This window comes from Rhynchophorus ferrugineus, unplaced genomic scaffold, assembly GCF_030347505.1.
Source record: "Rhynchophorus ferrugineus isolate W39M unplaced genomic scaffold, kcgeb_rfMv2 rfM7, whole genome shotgun sequence".
NCBI classification, from domain to species: Eukaryota; Metazoa; Arthropoda; class Insecta; order Coleoptera; family Curculionidae; genus Rhynchophorus; species Rhynchophorus ferrugineus.
In genome coordinates, this window is record NW_027472586.1 from 31624612 (window position 1) to 31643221 (window position 18610).

General features: G+C 32.2%; 1 protein-coding gene and 1 non-coding gene across 4 annotated transcripts in view; both read right to left on the bottom strand.

Moving 5' to 3' along the window:
• The window catches only part of LOC143199578 (uncharacterized), a 189767-nt gene that overhangs the window by 132266 nt on the left and 38891 nt on the right, over positions 1-18610 (bottom strand). The window lies entirely within an intron of this gene.
• TRNAL-CAG (transfer RNA leucine (anticodon CAG)) lies at positions 14949-15031 on the bottom strand. The gene has a single exon. It is a non-coding gene; the product is annotated as a tRNA-Leu (tRNA).

The window sequence follows — 18610 nt, forward strand, 5'->3', positions numbered from 1 at the left end:
AACTGTGGCAATAAAAATGACTTTATCTTGACGATCATCAAGACAGATTAATTCCTTTAACAAATATTTCAAATAGAAACAATTAATGAGGCTTTTTACTTTCATTAAACCCAATTTAAGCAATAAGTACTTATACAACTTAAATTAGATATCTCGAATTGGACAATACACGTAATCGTTCGAACTAGAAAGAGACGGTTCATTGTCTCGCGAAGAAAAAACAACGTTATTAACGAGAACATAATTGATTAACGATTTACTAAAATATAAGTCGGATATTTAGTGCTAATGCGAGCGATAGTAGGATTTATTTACGCATGTGTAACAAATCGATTGTTGAAAGAAAAAACATGATTTATTAAGCTTGAGCAACAGCAAAATGAATCGAGACTTTCCATTTGGTTTATTGTCCATGACGATTTGTCTGTTTTGTTTTCAAGGTTTTTAGATTGGTGGTCAACAACAGTTTAGATTCATTTACTCCACGATTAAAATGATCAATAAATTCGTATCTCATATATCGAAATTCTGTGCTACAATCAGTCAGTATTGATTAGTATAAGTGATACTAAAACTGGAAATATTTTGAGGTATATTATTCTTTCTACAAAATTTATGTCTTATGTTTGCAACTTCGAAACCTGATATCTCCGAATTGTCAGCGATCTCACGCAACTTTAGTTTACGTTTTTTTCGGAACATCATTAAGGTGGCAAATACAATGAAAATCATGGCAAATTAAAACGGTATAGAATAAGTAAATTGATTTAGGTATCTGGGTATGGAAATCGGAAGTAATTAAAACAGAATTGGAAAAAGACATGAATTTGTACTTCGTTAGAAATAACAAATTTATTAATAAAAAGAATATATCAAGCAAAACCAAATAGAAATGTATGAGCAATTTAGAACGCAACCGTAACTTTTGATTGCGAGGTGTGAATATTGTATGTTATGGCGCTCCATACACAATGTGCCACATTCTCATGAAATGTCAACTTGTGGCTACATTGAGATCAGAACTCGATTTTCCTCATAAACTTTCTGATATATTTATCACTAAAAACCTGTCCAAACTCTTTTGTTTCCTTGACATCCCTCAACTAAGAAACTATATACGACTGCAATAACTACAATACCTGTTGTCAGTTCCATTTAATTGCTTTATATAGTAATAATTTTAATATATATATATATATATATATATATATATATATATATATATATATATATATATATAGAACATGTTATAAAGTTTGTATCTAATAAAAAGTTAATAAAATAATGAATGAATATCTTTTTATTATATATTCTTGTAAATTTTAATTGATAATAAACAAAAGACTCGTTGTAATCGCCAAATAACATATATAAATTTAAGAGATTTTAAATAAATAAATAAAAAAGAAGACTTAAGCGAAGGCAGACAAAAATTGATGAAATTTATATATGGAAAAAGCGTATTTTTAGAACTCATTCAATCACAATTATGAACAATTATAACAACATGGTTTTATTTAATAAAAACTTAAATTATAAAAAAAAACATATATTTTCATCACAATAATCTATTTGATAAAATGCAATCAAAAAACTCCTCTTTGTTGCCAGGAAATAGTCTCAGAGGGTTAAATTTGGAGAATAACAGTGTTCTCCCATGCATTGTCTTTTTTTCTTCGCCAAATGTGGTCACTTTTTATTAAAATCAATAGCAAATATGTCTGAATCTCTGAATAGTACTCACTGATGGTTTTATATAATGAATATGTGATCACCCGTGATTGTGAGCTTCCTCATGTCCAAATATTCATATAAAATGAGATATACCCCTTCAATTCAGGTGCCTAGAACATCAGCCAACGTACGCACGGTCATTATCCGATCATCCAATGTCATTACATAGATTGTAATTACGATTTATGTCGTGATGACCTCTTTTGGGCGATAATTTGTGATCCACAACGAAATAAGAAAACCAACAACAGTTCTTAAACATTGAAATAGATGGCGTATAGTCTCCATAGTATTTATCAAGCCATTCCTCGATTTACGTGATATTTTTGGCAAGAAATATTACTCAATCAACACACAGAAAATCACATTTGGCTATTTTTGTTATAATTCAAGAGTTTGTCTTCTGTCAATGACTGCCAAACACATAGTAAATGACGCAGCCTGCTCAGAATCTCACTGTGTTCATTAATAAAAATAATTGAGGGCAACAGTGGTGAATTTATATATACTACACGGGAAATTTAAATGATCACTGACTTATCAAGCTGCCCTCGCATCTAATACCATAACTAATTACAAAATATTAAATTGCCCAATTCTTATTTTAATATGAGGTTACAGGTCGACGCTGAATGACAGATCGATATTATCCCAGTAACTCGAATCCTGACTGATGACCTATGAAAGAAACAATCTAAACAAGTTTTCGTCAAAACATTTCATGTTATATAAGAGCCGGGAATGGCTCGACAAAGAATCTCTAGAACCGTTTATGTGTTATTTGTCATAATAAAAATGATAGGACAACAATTTCATGAGAATAATAGACTATGAAAGAATTCGTTTCTTCTGAATCATTCGGGTCCATTGCCGAATTTCACCAATTGTTTCACTTTCACACGCTAACATTAATCATATATGTTTATCTAATAATCTAGTCATTCATCTTATAAATTGGTTTCCGTATATTCTGGGACTGCGTATTCATTTTGAAGGAATTTGAAATAGATGACGTAACTTTTGCCAGCACAAAAAAGGTGAAGTGTAAACAATGTATGCGACTGCTGTTTATATAAGGTGCGGCAAAAGTCCCGCTACTATTAACGCAATTTCCGCTGAGAGGCATTAAAAGACGAATAATTTTCAATAATTATTGTCACTATTTCTGCTCGTTCTTGCGGCGTATATTTTAATCCATAATAAAATTTGGAGGTATACACAACACAAAAATTAAAGCGCACAAAATATTGAGAATTTAGAACGGTATTTATGGCGAACGGCGAATGGGCTCATGCGATAGAGTGTTTTAGTTTCTAATTTGCCGCTAGGTGGCTCGAGGTATAAATTTGGTTTGAACCTTGAAATTTGACGCTTTTAGATGGCAATACTAAAAAATAAGAAGGTATAGTGTACGTGTGCTTACATTTGGTGGAAATAATCAAAAAGTTACTGGATATTTTGGACTTTGTGAGGTCTTAAATAAGAGCAAAAGGGTTTGTAATGTACATTTTACACAGGATAACTACAAACTGAAATGTAGAAGAGCATTGCTTAACAGGGATATGTTTTCCAGTTGTTATTTATATTATAAATCTTTTATAATATTAATTATATGTAACTGATTTATAAAATATAAGTCTCCATATTAGCTGTGGCATAGAAGAACGAAAAGATTGGTCCAAATATGTTAGGAAATGTGAGTTGAACAGTGAAGTTATTAAAACCCGGCAGTACGGTAGATATAATTTCACAAAGCCAGAGACTCCTTTTACTTTGTTGGTAAATGATATCACTCTTTCCAACATTGTATATCACCAAATGCCTGTATCAAAACGATCAACTGTTTTGAGCAAGACATTTCAAAATAACTAGTCTTCAACATATATATTGTACTATACTCTGCATTTGGCTGAGTTATATTTAAGATAAGATATTTAAAAGTATAAATTTTGTGTTAAATCTGTTATATTATGTTTTAATGTATTGTTAGTATAATATATTGTCATTATGTTTCCTCTGAAATAATATTTACAATATAAATTTTACATATATTTAAATAACATGTATTTTAAAACTTCTATTGCCTTTTTTATTATTGCTATTATTATTAATAAAATATTTGAAATTTCCCGCTACTCATATTGTCAGTCGCGCCCTCTGGTGGCAAATGAACGCTAAACTTGTTCACAAGTACATATACACTTCTTATACTTCTGTGTTTTGTTAAAACACAACTGAGTTAAACATCACATAAACAAGATGGCGCGCAATCAATATGGTAGCAAGAATTTTGCTCCACCTTATGTTTTTAAAAAATTAGTATAATGGTTCTAAAAATGTTGGCGACAAAAAATAAAACTTCGATAACAAGACTTTGAATAGATAGTGGCTAAAAAAAATATTATTAAAAAATTATAATTATTATTTTCCTGAAACCATGAAGTTCATCTGAAACCTTGATGGTTTCAACAATCGTCAAAATTGCAGTTTTGATGTTTAAACACGCACGTGCTATCTGTATATCATAAAAAAAACAACTACAGCATCGTTGTTACTGATTTTTAATTGGAATTTGAAGCAGTGTAAAAGTTTCAATTTAAAGACATTTATTGGGACGACATTGGTATAATGTATATATTAATCAACATCTTTCCGTCATATACTACAACTTCTGATGAGGTAGTTAAAACATTATTAAGTTATTTTATTTAATTTTATGCAGTGACGTTTAAGATTTTGTATTACTTTTGGTTATTGCCATTGGGTTATCTTAGAACCATTAAAAAGTTATGGTAAATTTGGATAAAAAACAATTAAGAATAGGATAATCATATAAAGTTACATTTTACATATTTTGAAGGGACAACAAATTCACGTATCCACTTTATCGAAAAATATATTTAGCTGTAGAAGAAAAATACTACATACACGTAAATTGTATCCTAATGTACATAAACAAAATTCGAGAATAACAAGAATCGTCTGTTTACAAGGTATTTAGATTTTCGTAAGTAGCTTTTTCAGATACATAACATAAATATTATAATTCCATTTTGAACTTGAAGACGGAACAGCTAAGAAAAATTGGTGTTGCTTAAGAATCATGAATTAATATCATTCTACTAGAGGTAATTACAAAAGTAATATTAACTCTGATCCATTTCAGGCTTCGTTAATAAATACATTTCATAACAAAGCGTTAACTGAATATTACAGTCCATAAATAATAGCTTGAAATAAATAAATGAATTATGAATTATTTGAAGTAATTTCATGAATATTTTGAGCCGTTCATAAATTTTAAGATGTTTAACTATTAATAATAATTAAAATACTATAACATATTAAAATACATTGAAGTTTTTATCAATTATTTTAATTATTTACTTTATAGACCTAAGTTTTGAAAAGTCAGTAATTCATTTGATGATTGTAAATACATTCATTTAATATACATGTCTAAATACATGTCAAAGTCAAAGAATATTTTCATAATTGTTTTATTGATATATTCCCTAAGAATTATCATATATCATATAGTAGTTGTGAATCGCAGAATTTTGGTAAATATATTAATTAATAGAATTAAACTTGAAGAAATTGGTAGAAATAAAAACACATACTTCAATGTTTTTCAGCAGAAAGAAGTGAGAGATCTTGTACTTGTACAAAAAATACTGTCGCCCAAATGTTATTCTAATATAAACGAAATCTTAATATACATATCTATATATATATATATATATATATATATATATATATATATATATATATATATATATATATATATATATTAGGTATTAGCACACAAATGTTTCTTTAAACAAATTAATTAATTGCTCTGTTGCTATTTTATAACTAAAAGCTGTATCCCAATTGCGATATTCCTCGAATAAAAATCTACATAAATCCAACTGTCTTCCGCCAACACGGTTCCGCTTCCGGAACAAAAAGAAAGAAATATGAAACGAATCCATTCATCAAATGATAATCAACAAACAGTCCGATTGTATGTAAAAAAACTCCGCATAGCTTATTATTCTTTTGTGAATCGAACACAATCGCAGAAACTCCGTCGCATTCTCCTTAACCAATAAAAATAATCATTTTCTATTTATCGATTGCATTATCTTCATTAACTGCTATTAAAAAAAGCATAAAATTCCCGTAAGAATTTGACGCAAGACCATGTAAGAGAGAGAACCAAACAACAATCGAGTAGTTTAACATTTAAGGTTCAAGGATTATAAAACCAACTTTTATCCTAATTTATTGCCGAATCATTTCGAATTCTCTTTATGCCATATAATCAATTTTTAAATGCCCAAAACAATAATAAACAGTAGAATTATGTTTAAAAAAAAACTTAATAAATTATGACAACGACAAAAACGATATCCGGATTAAAAGGAGGAGAGAAAAAAGCGAAATACAGGCGACAAAAAATCGTATATAATCAACATCAAGGATAGAGATCGCGACATTGTATACTGAACACCCTTGAAAGTTTTGGTATTTTATGTAGAGTTTTTTTCTTGGAGGTGAATTAAGTTTAAAATTTCGCGTTAAAATATATAAAATTTGACTATGGAAAAGATATTAATTTACTTTATAAGATTTTACATTGTAGTATTAAGAGCAAAAACTTAAAACCGTCCTTATTTTTTTTTAATTATAAAGCTTTATTACCATAGCCCATAGTAGTGTTTATTTCTAGATGGTCCCAGTCGATATTCGGTAAACTTCGATAGTTTCCGTCTGATTTTTCGACGTTTAAAAGTAATCGAAAGGCCCCAGCCTTATTTAACCTCTTTATTTCAGATATGCCGAGAATAGAGCATATTGATGTCGCCTTTTACGCTGACGACACTGCTTTCTTCGCGGCCGCCAGGTTCGAAGTTACAATTCATGAACGTTTACAGAAGCAGCTCGATCATGCGGTCAAGTGGTTCAAATTCTGGAGGTTGCAAATCAACCCCCTGAAAACCCAGGCTATCATTTTCCACAAGAAGCGTTACGCACTGCGCGTTTCGCAACTTAAGATCGACACCGCAATAATTCCATGGCTGGATAACGTCACGTACCTAGGTCTTCACTTCGACTGGCGGTTCGGTTGGCATTCCCAAATCCAGAAAGCAATCCAAAAAGGTTCGGGGATAGCAAACCTGCCATCTTCTCTGATCTGCCCTTCTAGCAGACTTCCCATCTCCATCAAATGCTTATTTTACAAGATGTTAATTCGGTCCGTACTCCTCTACGGATCTAATGTCTACTTCAAGTTTGTTACACCCAACCAGGTCAAACGGCTTCAAGTTTTCCAAAATAAGCTCCTCAGGAGAATATTAAACGCTCCATGGTTTGTCAGAAATAATCAAATTCATAGGGAAACTGACACTCCAGAAATCAAGCACTTCATATCTCAATCATTCCACAAACGACAACTCAGCTCAAGTTCTTCTGAAAACGGGCTTGTTCGCGAGCTGGGAGCTTAGCACCGCGTCACCGCTAAGCTCTCCCCCTTTTCCAGGCTGAAATGACCTCATCTGTCGCTACAGTCATAACTTTTGCCCCCATACAACAGTACCCAGTTGTGTGTTAACTCAGGTTCGCGATAGAATCGCCGGGCCCTCGTGCCCAATAACGGCTGCCCGATCAGCGGGTGTCATATCCCCAAATTTAATGCAGTAGCAGTAGTAATCCACAGGGGTCAACTGTGAGGCGGTTTCGGTTTAGTGTATTGGTAAGCCCAGAGGCAGTCCCACATAACCCGGTCCAACTTGTCACTCCAGGGCAAGTCTCCGCGACCAGGTATGCGTCATGCATTCCACCGCCTGGTTTTTAGGCCAGAACAAAAAAAAAAGTAATCGAAAGGAGAACCTTCGAGAGGCAAACATTTTTGTCTTTACTCTGATACTGGTAAGAGCTAAAGTAAGTCTGGATTGTTGACATCTGTTTACAGATTGTTTGTTGTTGTACCATTCATATTTTGATTACAAATAGTCGCCAGTAATGGATTAAACATTGATTTGTTAATATTATCAAAAAATAATCTTCAGATCTTATTTTTAGTGAGCATACCACATCAAAATCATAGCTCGTTGATCCTATCAAGTAATTCAACAACAATAAAATTGAGCAGGAAACTGACTCGCTTGAATATTTTGAGGTAAGGAAAGATAATAGTAAAAGAACAATTCTTAAGGCTGTAGGTTGCTACCGCGGAATTACTGTCTACTGATGGAATTCTCGGCACTTAAACCTATTTAAGCCGGTGTTCCACAAGGTAATGTCTTGGGACCATTCCTAAATCTGCTCTATACTGCTGATATCCCAACAACAAAAGAAACAGTAGTTGGAACATTTATCGACGACACAGTTATAATGACAAAATATTTTGTAGGAGATTCTATGGAAAAAGTACAAGTAGCAACCAACAAGATCTATAAACGGACTAAAGACTGGAAAATACAGCTTAATAGTTCAAAATCTATCCATGATAATTTTGCATTGCGCCGAAATGATCAAAACCTAATTATATCAATTGACGGGTGCCCGATTCCTCAAGCAGAATCAGCCAGATACCTCGGAATATCTCTCGATAGGTTAAACTGGAAACATCACGTTAGACCAACATCAGAGTAGATTAGACTCAAAATCAAACAACACTGATTAGTCGGCTTGACTCGAAGATACTCTCGACTTGACTTAAAATCAAAGAGATTGATTTATCAGTCAATAAAAAACCAATTTGGACCTATGGGGTGCAAATATGGGATTGCACTATGGATATATTATTGGGTGATTGATAATTTTATAGAAGTTTAACTTTGGTTTATGATGGTAATGTTTATATACAGATAAATAAATTATATTTGTTATCTTATATATTATTTTATTTTTTATTTTTTCCTTTCAAAATCAGTTTGTAATTAAATATGTTTGTAAATAATTCTCATATTAGATTTATATACTATAAAAGGTGAATAATGTAGTAAAAATATTAACTCGAGTTTCAATTGAAATCTTAGGTTAATTTGTGAATTCAATATAATAATATATAGTATAATGTATAAAGTACTGGCAACGTCGTATGAAAGTAATTTCAAATTAGGCTTTTGTTTAAACCATCTTTCGGATAACAAGAACCTTTCTCCAAGCAGATTCCAGAAAGAAATGCTTCTTATAACCAAAATGTTACCTGAACGCAATACAAATGACGGCGAACAATTTAAAATATTACAAATTATATCGAAACTTTAACAAGACTCTGTACAATTTGTAATGGAAAAAAATCGAAATCTAAATTAGCAAATAATGACACCCAACAAAAGTTATAAAAGTTCGATGAAGAAAAAACAAATTAATATTGAAACGACAAAAATGATTTTAGACAAAATTTAAGTTTCGAAAAAGTGGTCATAGTGATATAGTTGTCCGTAAAAATGTGCGATTCAAAAAAAAACCAAACCAAGATCCTTTTTTCCTCGCTGCAGTTGGTGGAAAAAACGAAAATCGAAATATTCCACTCAATTCAAATAACGGTTTTAAATTATAAATATTTTCGTGAAATTATTTTTCTAAAATTAAAAAAGAACAGAAACGTTAATTTCGCAAGAAAATCTACATAGAAGATAAAAAAGTAATGAGTTCTGTGAAAAAAGAAATTAATTTTGAATGACAAGTGAATAACTTATGGTAATGGCAATAACAAATGGATGGTTTTTGTTCTCAACAATACTGTCTGACTATTTCTTTACTATCGTTCAATAAAAATATCTCATAATAATTCAATATCTATCTATATATTATATATAATAGTAATAAATTGCTGATCATTATTCTCGCTATAACTCGAAAACGGCTAAATTTGGCTTTGGAATATTTATGGAAATCCAGGGAAGGTCGAAGGTCTATATGGTGAGAAAATGTGGTATAATTGCAAAGAAAAAAGTACCCACACAAAGGGTCACTATCGACTCGACATAACAGGTCAATTGAAGTGTCCCCTGCCTACCATAGTAAAACAAATTTTTTTTCCAAAATTAGTTTTTTTTCAACATAATTCCCTTCAAGAGTGATACAGTGATTATAGCGACCCTCCAACTCTTCGATACCCTTTTTGTAATACGATTTGCAGTTCTAGGATGGTAAATAATTCTAACCGCCCCTTAGCTGTCAATTGAAGTATAACAAAAAGTTCATGATATTATTAATTAATCACTTACAAGGAGCACTATTAGCACTATCAGATACAGATCATCAATTTCTACAAATTTGTTTCATGGGAAATCGGGATGCGGAAATTGATAGAAATTGTGCTCACAATTCAACAATCCATTTCTTCATCAGAACAAATATTTAGTCAAAATATCCAAAATTGCATTAGATTTATAATGTACGTTACCAAACCTAAAAAAATAACTGCAGATAAGCACGCGAGGAGGTTTAATTCATCGAGAATCGACGAAGTGGCTAAAGAAATTTTTTATATGTACGAGATACGAAGTTAACGGGTTTTCTAGTCTTATAATAGAATCAATTGCTCTTTGTTAGACCTCGTTGGCCATTTTAGATCATTTTTGTTTCTTCTTCGGCTGGTTTCAATGGTGGTTTCTTGGGACCACTCCTCTATCTACTCTAAACTGCTGCCGCTGATATCCCAACAACAAATGAACGAGTACTTTGTCGATGGCATAGTGTTTATGGTAAAAGATATATCTGTCGATATCTGTAAAAAACGTACAAGTAGCGTCAACAAGATCTACAAATGGACTGGAGACTGGAAAATACAGCTTAATAGCTCCAAATATGTCGATGTTAATTTTGCGTTGCGGAGAAATGGCAAAAATCTAATTATATCACTTGACGGATGCCCGATTCCTCAAGCAAAATCACCCAAATACTTCTTAATATATCTCGATGGGTTAAATTCGAAACATCATGTTAAACAAAAAGCAAAACAAGCTCAAAATCAAACAAATGTACTAGTTACCAATAGCCATAAAGCTAAGTCGACCAATATGGGGTAATGGATGGCCCTCGTGGCTGATCAACATAATTAATTACATAATTAACTAAGACAAAATTCAAAACCGCTGAATCAATACCTCCTAAATGTCGCTAACAGGTCAATTGAAATGTCCCCGACTTGACACATAGATGGCGCTAGTAGACTTAAATTAATATGCTTTTTAGTCAGCCCTAACCTTCAAAAGATGCATGTATAAATTTGAGAGCTGTCGGATCATTAGTTTGTGAATTATAGCATTTTGAGTGAAGCAACTTTTGTTATTGATAAAAAAGGAATTTCGCGTGTTGATAAAATATTGCTTTTTGACGGGAAAAAATACAGTTGAAGAAAAAAACTTGGCTTGATGCCGAGTTTCCGGACACTGCCCCAGGAAAATCAAGCATCAAGGATTGGTATGTCAAGTTTAGACGTGGTGAAATGAGCACCGAAGACAATGAGCGCAGTGGGCGCCCAAATGAGGTTGTTACCGACGAAAACATTTAAAAAATCCACAAAGGGATTTTGAATTACCGTAAATTTAAATTGAATGAAATAGAAGACACTATAAAGATATCAACTGAACGTGTATATCATATTATTTACGAATATTTGAGTATGAACAATCGGCTGGCAAGGTTATGGCGTTTGTATTTTGGGATGCGCATGGAATAATTTTCATTGACTACCTTGAAAAAGGAAGGACCATCAATAGCGACTATTACATAGCGTTATTGGACCGCTTCAATGAGGAAATTTCCGAAAAACCGCATTTGAAGAAAAAGAAAGTGCTGCTTCACCAAAACAATGACACGGTCACAAGTCAGTGAAAACTATGGCGAAAATCTATGAATTGGGCTTCGAATTGCTTCTTCATCCACCGTATTGTCCAGATCTGACCCCCAGTGACTATTTCCTGTTCTCAGACCTCAAAAGAATGCTCGCTGGGAAAACATTTTCGTCGAATGAAGAGGTGATCGCCGAGTCCTATTTCGAATCAAAAGACAAATCGTGCTACAAAAATGGATGGAAAAGTTGGAAGGTCGCTATAATCAGTGTATCACCCTTGAAGGGAATGATGTTGAATAAAAAATCTAAGTTTGCCAAAAAATGTGTTTCACTATGGTAGGCTGGAGACCTTTCAATTGGTCTGTTAAAATAAATATTGAATAAAATGAAAAATATGTTTTTCCTATAATTAAATATATTCTCAGTTCTTTATCGAAATCGTTTTAATTGACCCAATAAATCAGACCTAAAAAGTCGATTTTTAAAACTAATTTCGCCATATAACCATTTTCGAAAGTTAAAAAGACTCGATTCATAATGTTGCAATTTGACTGGCAGTAACGATTTAACTTTACACCTATTAACAATAGTCCATCATTCCGAAGAAACAATTAGGATCGTTTACTAATTGACACCTACAGAAGCAACACTTTAAAATCTCTATCATAAAACCAAATACAAATATAAATAAGAAAATATCCTCCATTAAACCAAATATTTAATGAAGAGAAAACAAACGGCTGAAATACTAGATCATATCAAAATAACTTTCACAAATTCTAGATTATTTAATTGCCATAAAGTAACCGGTTGGCGCAACTTTTAATAATCAAAATTGCAAAGGATATTTGCATTTTTGTCCGAACGACGGGCAATAATCATAAATATTACAAAGGCCACTTTGATTCGTGTGAAGAGAATTCCTGGGCGAGTTCAGATATTCGTTTGTCAACATATTTGTTAACAACGAAAAATTGTTAAGTTTAAATTGCGGTTTTTTATTCATTTTGTTTTATGGTTTTATTCATTTCTTCGAACTTAAGGAAAACGTTACATGCAAATACAGAATGCGTCTAAATCACTAGAGGAGATAAAATATTTTTCGGTCGGCTTGGTGGCCCAGTGGTTAAGGCGACAGGACAGTCCTCCCACTGTTGCGACAGTCGCGGGTTCGAATCCTACTGGAGGTCTATGTATAGTCTATTGAAAGGTTTTTAGTAATGCGTCATGGATATTTATGACGTCGAAACATTGCATTACTTTACATTACTTTATGTTCGTAATTGTATTTGTAAATATCTTTACAGGCAACAGTGGAATCACTACTAAGACCGGATGTCTTCTGAGATGATCTCCAAGTCGGTCACTGGCCAGTCGGTATGCTTTAATGCCGAGGACCGTGGTTCAGAGCTCACGTTAAACACTAGGTCTAGATAAACTCTCGTTGGTAAAAAGGAGATTTTAAAGTATATAAAAAAATATTTTTATTATTTGAAATATTGTAATGCATCTTAGGTTATATTTGTTATATTTTTTAATTCTTGTGTGTTAAATTTATTGTTATATTTTTAGCATAAAGGTAAATATTATTAATTAGTAATAATAAAATTTAATATATATTAAAATAGCAGTTGCTCAGCTCGCATTAGAATTATAAGTGCATTTTTTTAAATAGAGTAAACTGAAATGTTTGAAAATTAAAAATTATAACATATACTAGCGACCCGCCCCGGCTTCGCACGGGTGCAATGCTGATACTAAATTAAATACACTACAGAAAAAATATGAACGTTGTATATAAAAACATAGCGGCCCGCTCCGACTTTGCACGGGCATAAAATATATATGCCTATGTCACTCAATGAAAACATGATTAAAATCGATCCAGTATTTTTGGTTCATTCATTACTGCCCTTGGCCTGCACGCATTAAATTTAGAGTAAAACAATTCCTCTTCCCCTATACTTACTATGAAGATTTCCTGCTATCTTTGGAATATCTAAATTCATACAATTTTTATTACATTACACATTTTTAAACGCAAATTTTAAATTTGTAATATCTCCCAAAATATTTGTTTAATTTACATGGTGTAAGGAACCATATTAATCTATATTAATTGCACATTGTATTTAAGGTACTTAATTCGATAAGGATTAATGCCGTATTGCTTAAAATAGCTTCGTAAATAAGCCATTTTCTCACGTAAAAAGTAAACAATAAAAATGGTTAATGTGGGTTATCCCTAAAAGATAAACATATATCTTCGCGGACTTTTTTGTAGACCTTTTTATGGTGTACAATACTGTAGTACATTAATTTGATCTAACTCGTAGGGTTAGGCAGCGTTTTTGCTAATTGCTAAATAAGCCTAAAAAAATAGGTTAATTTACGACATCACGTTAGAAACCTCTAAAATTAGCAATGTTGCCTTAGTATATTATGCATGTATTATACATATAAACCTTCCTCTTATACATATAAAACCTCACTCTATCTATTGAAAAAAACCGCGTCAAAATCCGTTGCGTAGTTTTAAAGATTTAAGCGCACATAGGGATATAGGGACAGAAAAGGCACAAAGTCGCCTATTTTATACTACGTAGTGATTTCTTCGCAGATGCGTTTGAAACAAACGAATCTGTGCCTTTATCTTTATACCGATAAAAACCAGACCAGAGATAACACCAAAAATACTAAGAAATAAGTGTATATGTGGTAATATTGCAAGCAAAAATTGCTATATTAATTTTTATGATTGTGCTGTTATGTTATACTATTTAAGTGTGCTAGGCTATACCCAGACTTTTTTATTTAGTGGTAAAATAATGTACGAAACCAAATTTAATGAAAATTCTCATTCAGACATCATGTCAGTAAATGGTGATCTTTTTTAAAATGATTAATTGTATATAATATAACGAGAAAATGTAATGTAATAAAAAAAAATTAGGTGTTGCTTGTTCTGGTGGATGAAAGAAATAAATAGAATAGCAAAGGGCAAAAATTAAAAAAAATTGCGTGGATACATATAATATGGATAATGTCCCATTACGTACCTATAAAAATATATAAAACAGGGGGTTTCGTAATCAAAATTGTATGTATTTTAAAAATGTTTTATACAAATGTTTAGTATTTAAATATAATATTTTTAACATATTAAACTTGGCCACAACTTTATACATAGGAGATCGCTATCTATATCGCTGTCTATTCCATGACTGTACGAAAAGACAACAATAAAAAACAAGAAAATAGAGTTGCAGTATCACATATATAACTTATATAACGTATTTAGCAAAGGGAGGGACTCTTCTTTAAACTTGGAAGATCAGCAATAGATAATATAGATATTGTTGTCGTTAAAATTGATTATTTTTAATTGATTTTATATTATAATGATTTAAAAAAAGTCTGTCAGAAGTGGGATTCGAACCCACGCCCACAGAGTGGACTGCGACCTGAACGCAGCGCCTTAGACCGCTCGGCCATCCTGACTTGTTATTCCTTGCGAATAACGCGGTTTACTAGCCCAAGTTAATATGTATATATTCTAAAATATATATTTCTAAATAATTATATATTTAAACCATTCATCTCAAGTACGATTTAATGGGTGTTATTCAAGATAATAATTCTTATAACCATATGAAACCATGAAGCTTTTTTCTGTAAACAAAACATTCTCATTTTATTTTACTGTACCTTATTTTGGCAACACTCAGATTTCCTAGAAGTGAATTGAAAACCCCTCTCGTAGTCCTGTCTATTTATTGGAATAAAATGGGATAAGACTTTTATTTTATTTTAAAATCCACTACCCCTGATAGATGCTTAGGAATATATGTTATTTCATATATTAGAAATATGATAAGCTTTTAGATCAAGTTGTCCTAGAAAATATCTTCCATTTTGGTTGATTTTTTGGCATCTAAATGATGAAAATATAATTTTGTGTCCATTATAATTTAACTCTAATTAATAAAAATATTATACCAGGTGTATAATGTGTGTGCATGTATTTTGATCACCACATGTTATGATTATCACATCATAACGATGCCTTATTCAGTGTTATCATTGACTTATACGGGCGCTAATAATGGAACCCATAATTTCATTTTCGATATCCATTACTTTTGTTACTATATTCGAGAATATCTTCTATAGAAGCTCATCAAACACTATTATACTGTTATATAGCAATTGTCCGTTTTGGTTTCAATTATTTAACGGAAGTGATTATTATATCAATGACAAAGAAAGGCCTGGAGAACCAAACAAACATTGAAGACAATGAATTGCAAGAGTTAATGAACGAAAACACCTCAAATTCTCAAATAACATTTCAGGCAGCTTAAAAGTTCATGAATCAACTATTTACAGGCATTTACATATGATGGGAAAAACTCAAAAGGAAGGAATGATGAAACAACGTGCTTTCATTGCTTTTTTGGAAAAAAGGAAGAATTTTCTGTTAGATTTTGTGATTGTCGATGGAAAATGAATCCACTACGACAATTTAATAACCAAAATGTCATGGATTAATTCAGAAGAGCCATTCACATCAATACTGAAGAGAAATATTCATTCTCATAAAGAATTGCTGTGCATATTATGGAATCAATAAGATTTAGTAAATTAGCTGCAACAACTGAATGAAGCTGTTACTGTCTTCAATTTACTGAAACTGAAATTTCACTGAAATGTCTACAGAAAAGTACTGTTGCGAAAGAATCATCCTCAATCAACAGTCGGTAACCTTGAAGAACATAATGTACCAGCTTGATTGGGAAGTTATGCCGCACCCGGCGACCTCACCAGCGCCTTCTGATTACCACCTGTCCAAGTTGATATAGTACGGTTTAGTTGGAATATGATCTTAAAGAAGACTCATACTCAAAAAGTACGAAAATAGATCGATGATATTGGTTTGGTACCGATACACTGTCAAACCAACATAGTTCTTTCGACAAGGTATCGTCATATTGCCAGAAAGACGAGAAAAACGTAAAAAATGAACAAAAATATAATAATATAATAATAAAAATAAGATATATTGCACCAATCTTTGATAAATTTAACGTATCCCTATTTTGTAAAACCTAACTGAAAAGGTTTTTTTTCTTGGTAAAACCGGATACCTTACACCGAAGTATAACGTATATTTGGTGCAACATTTCTATGAAAACAGTAGTCTCGTTTCGAAACAACTCCTTCGATAATCACACAGCAATTGTTCCACAAAAAGCACCGTTAAATAATATGTAATTTTCGTGGCGAACCAGTGAAGTCAGCGGCGAAGAAACTACTATTTAAACGCATAACAAACTGGGGCTTCGCGATCCCCTCAAGAGGGGGAAAACATAAACGGGATTTAAATTGATCACGGTACGAAGTAAAGGGGCTGGTTAGATAAGAATGTGTTGCGACAGATTCCCGCGAAAGAATAGGCGAACAAGACGCGTTTACTTCCATTCACTAGCGAAAACGTAGCAGCAGCTATGGTCATTATCACGAGATCAAGTGATGATTATGTAATAGTAATATATTGTTAAAAGCCTCATATATTTTTAATTGTATTCATGGTTACCATCATGTTATATTAAAACATAAACAAACAATATATATAACCCTCCTCTGTACGATGAAGTATTGAGAATTATAAAGCTGACTTACAAGAATTTATAGTCTGCATTTATCGGAATGGACTTTGTACTTAAACATTTTTTAGAACAGCAGTTAGAATTTTTAATTGAACGCTTAATAGCAATTTTAAAATTTATGACCCTTTCTTGGTAAAATCGGGTATTATGTACCGAAGTATAACGTATATTTGGTAAAACATTTCTATGAAAACAGTAGTCTCGTTTCGAAACAATTCCTTCGATAATCACACGGCAATTGTCCCACAAAAAGTACCATTAAATAACAAACACTTTTCGTGGCGAACCAGTGAAGTCAGCGGCGAAGAAACTACTATTTAAACGCATAACAAACTGGGGCTTCGCGATCCCCGCAAGAGGGGGAAAACATAAACGGGATTTAAATTGATCACGGTACGAAGTAAAGGGGCTGGTTAGATAAGAACGTGTTGCGATAGATTCCCGCGAAAGAATAGGCGAATAAGACGCGTTTACTTCTATTCAGTAGCGAACCAATGCACCGACGCTGTTGTATGTTTTAGCGTAGATAGTGAATACAACATGATGGTAAACGTAGCAGCAGCTATGGTCATTATCACGAGATCAAGTGATGATTATGTAATAGTAATATCTTGTTAAAAACCTCATATATTTTTAAATGTATTCATGGTTACCATCATGTTATATTAAAACATAAACAAACAATATATATAACCCTCCTCTGTACGATGAAGTATTGAGAATTATAAAGCTGACTTACAAGAATTTATAGTCTGCATTTATCGGAATGGACTTTGTACTTAAACATTTTTTAGAACAGCAGTTAGAATTTTTAATTGAACGCTTAATTGCAATTTTAAAATTTATGACCCTTTATTGGTAAAATCGGGTATTAAGTACCGAAGTATAACGTATATTTGGTGAAACATTTCTATGAAAACAGTAATCTCGTTTCGAAACAATTCTATTTAAACGCAGAAAAAACTGGGGCTTCGCGATCTCCGAATGGGAGGGAAAACATAAAGAGATCTAAATTGATCATGGTACGAACTAAAGGGGTTGGTTAGAAAAGAACGTGTTGCGAGAGTTTCCCGCGGAAGAATAGGCGAACAAGACGCGTTTACTTCCATTCACTAGCGAACCAATGCACCGACGCTGTTGTATGTTTTAGCGTAGATAGTGAATACAACATGATGGTAAACGTAGCAGCAGCTATGGTCATTATCACGAGATTAAGTGATGATTATGTAATAGTAATATATTGTTGAAAACCTCATATATTTTTAAATGTAGTTACGGTTACCATCAACGCTTAATTAAAATTTAAAAATTTATGACCCTCCTCTGTACGATGAAGTATGGGAATAACAACTGGCCCAGCATATTCCTATTTTGAAAGCCTTATTGAAAAGGTTTTCAAAAGTATTTTTTC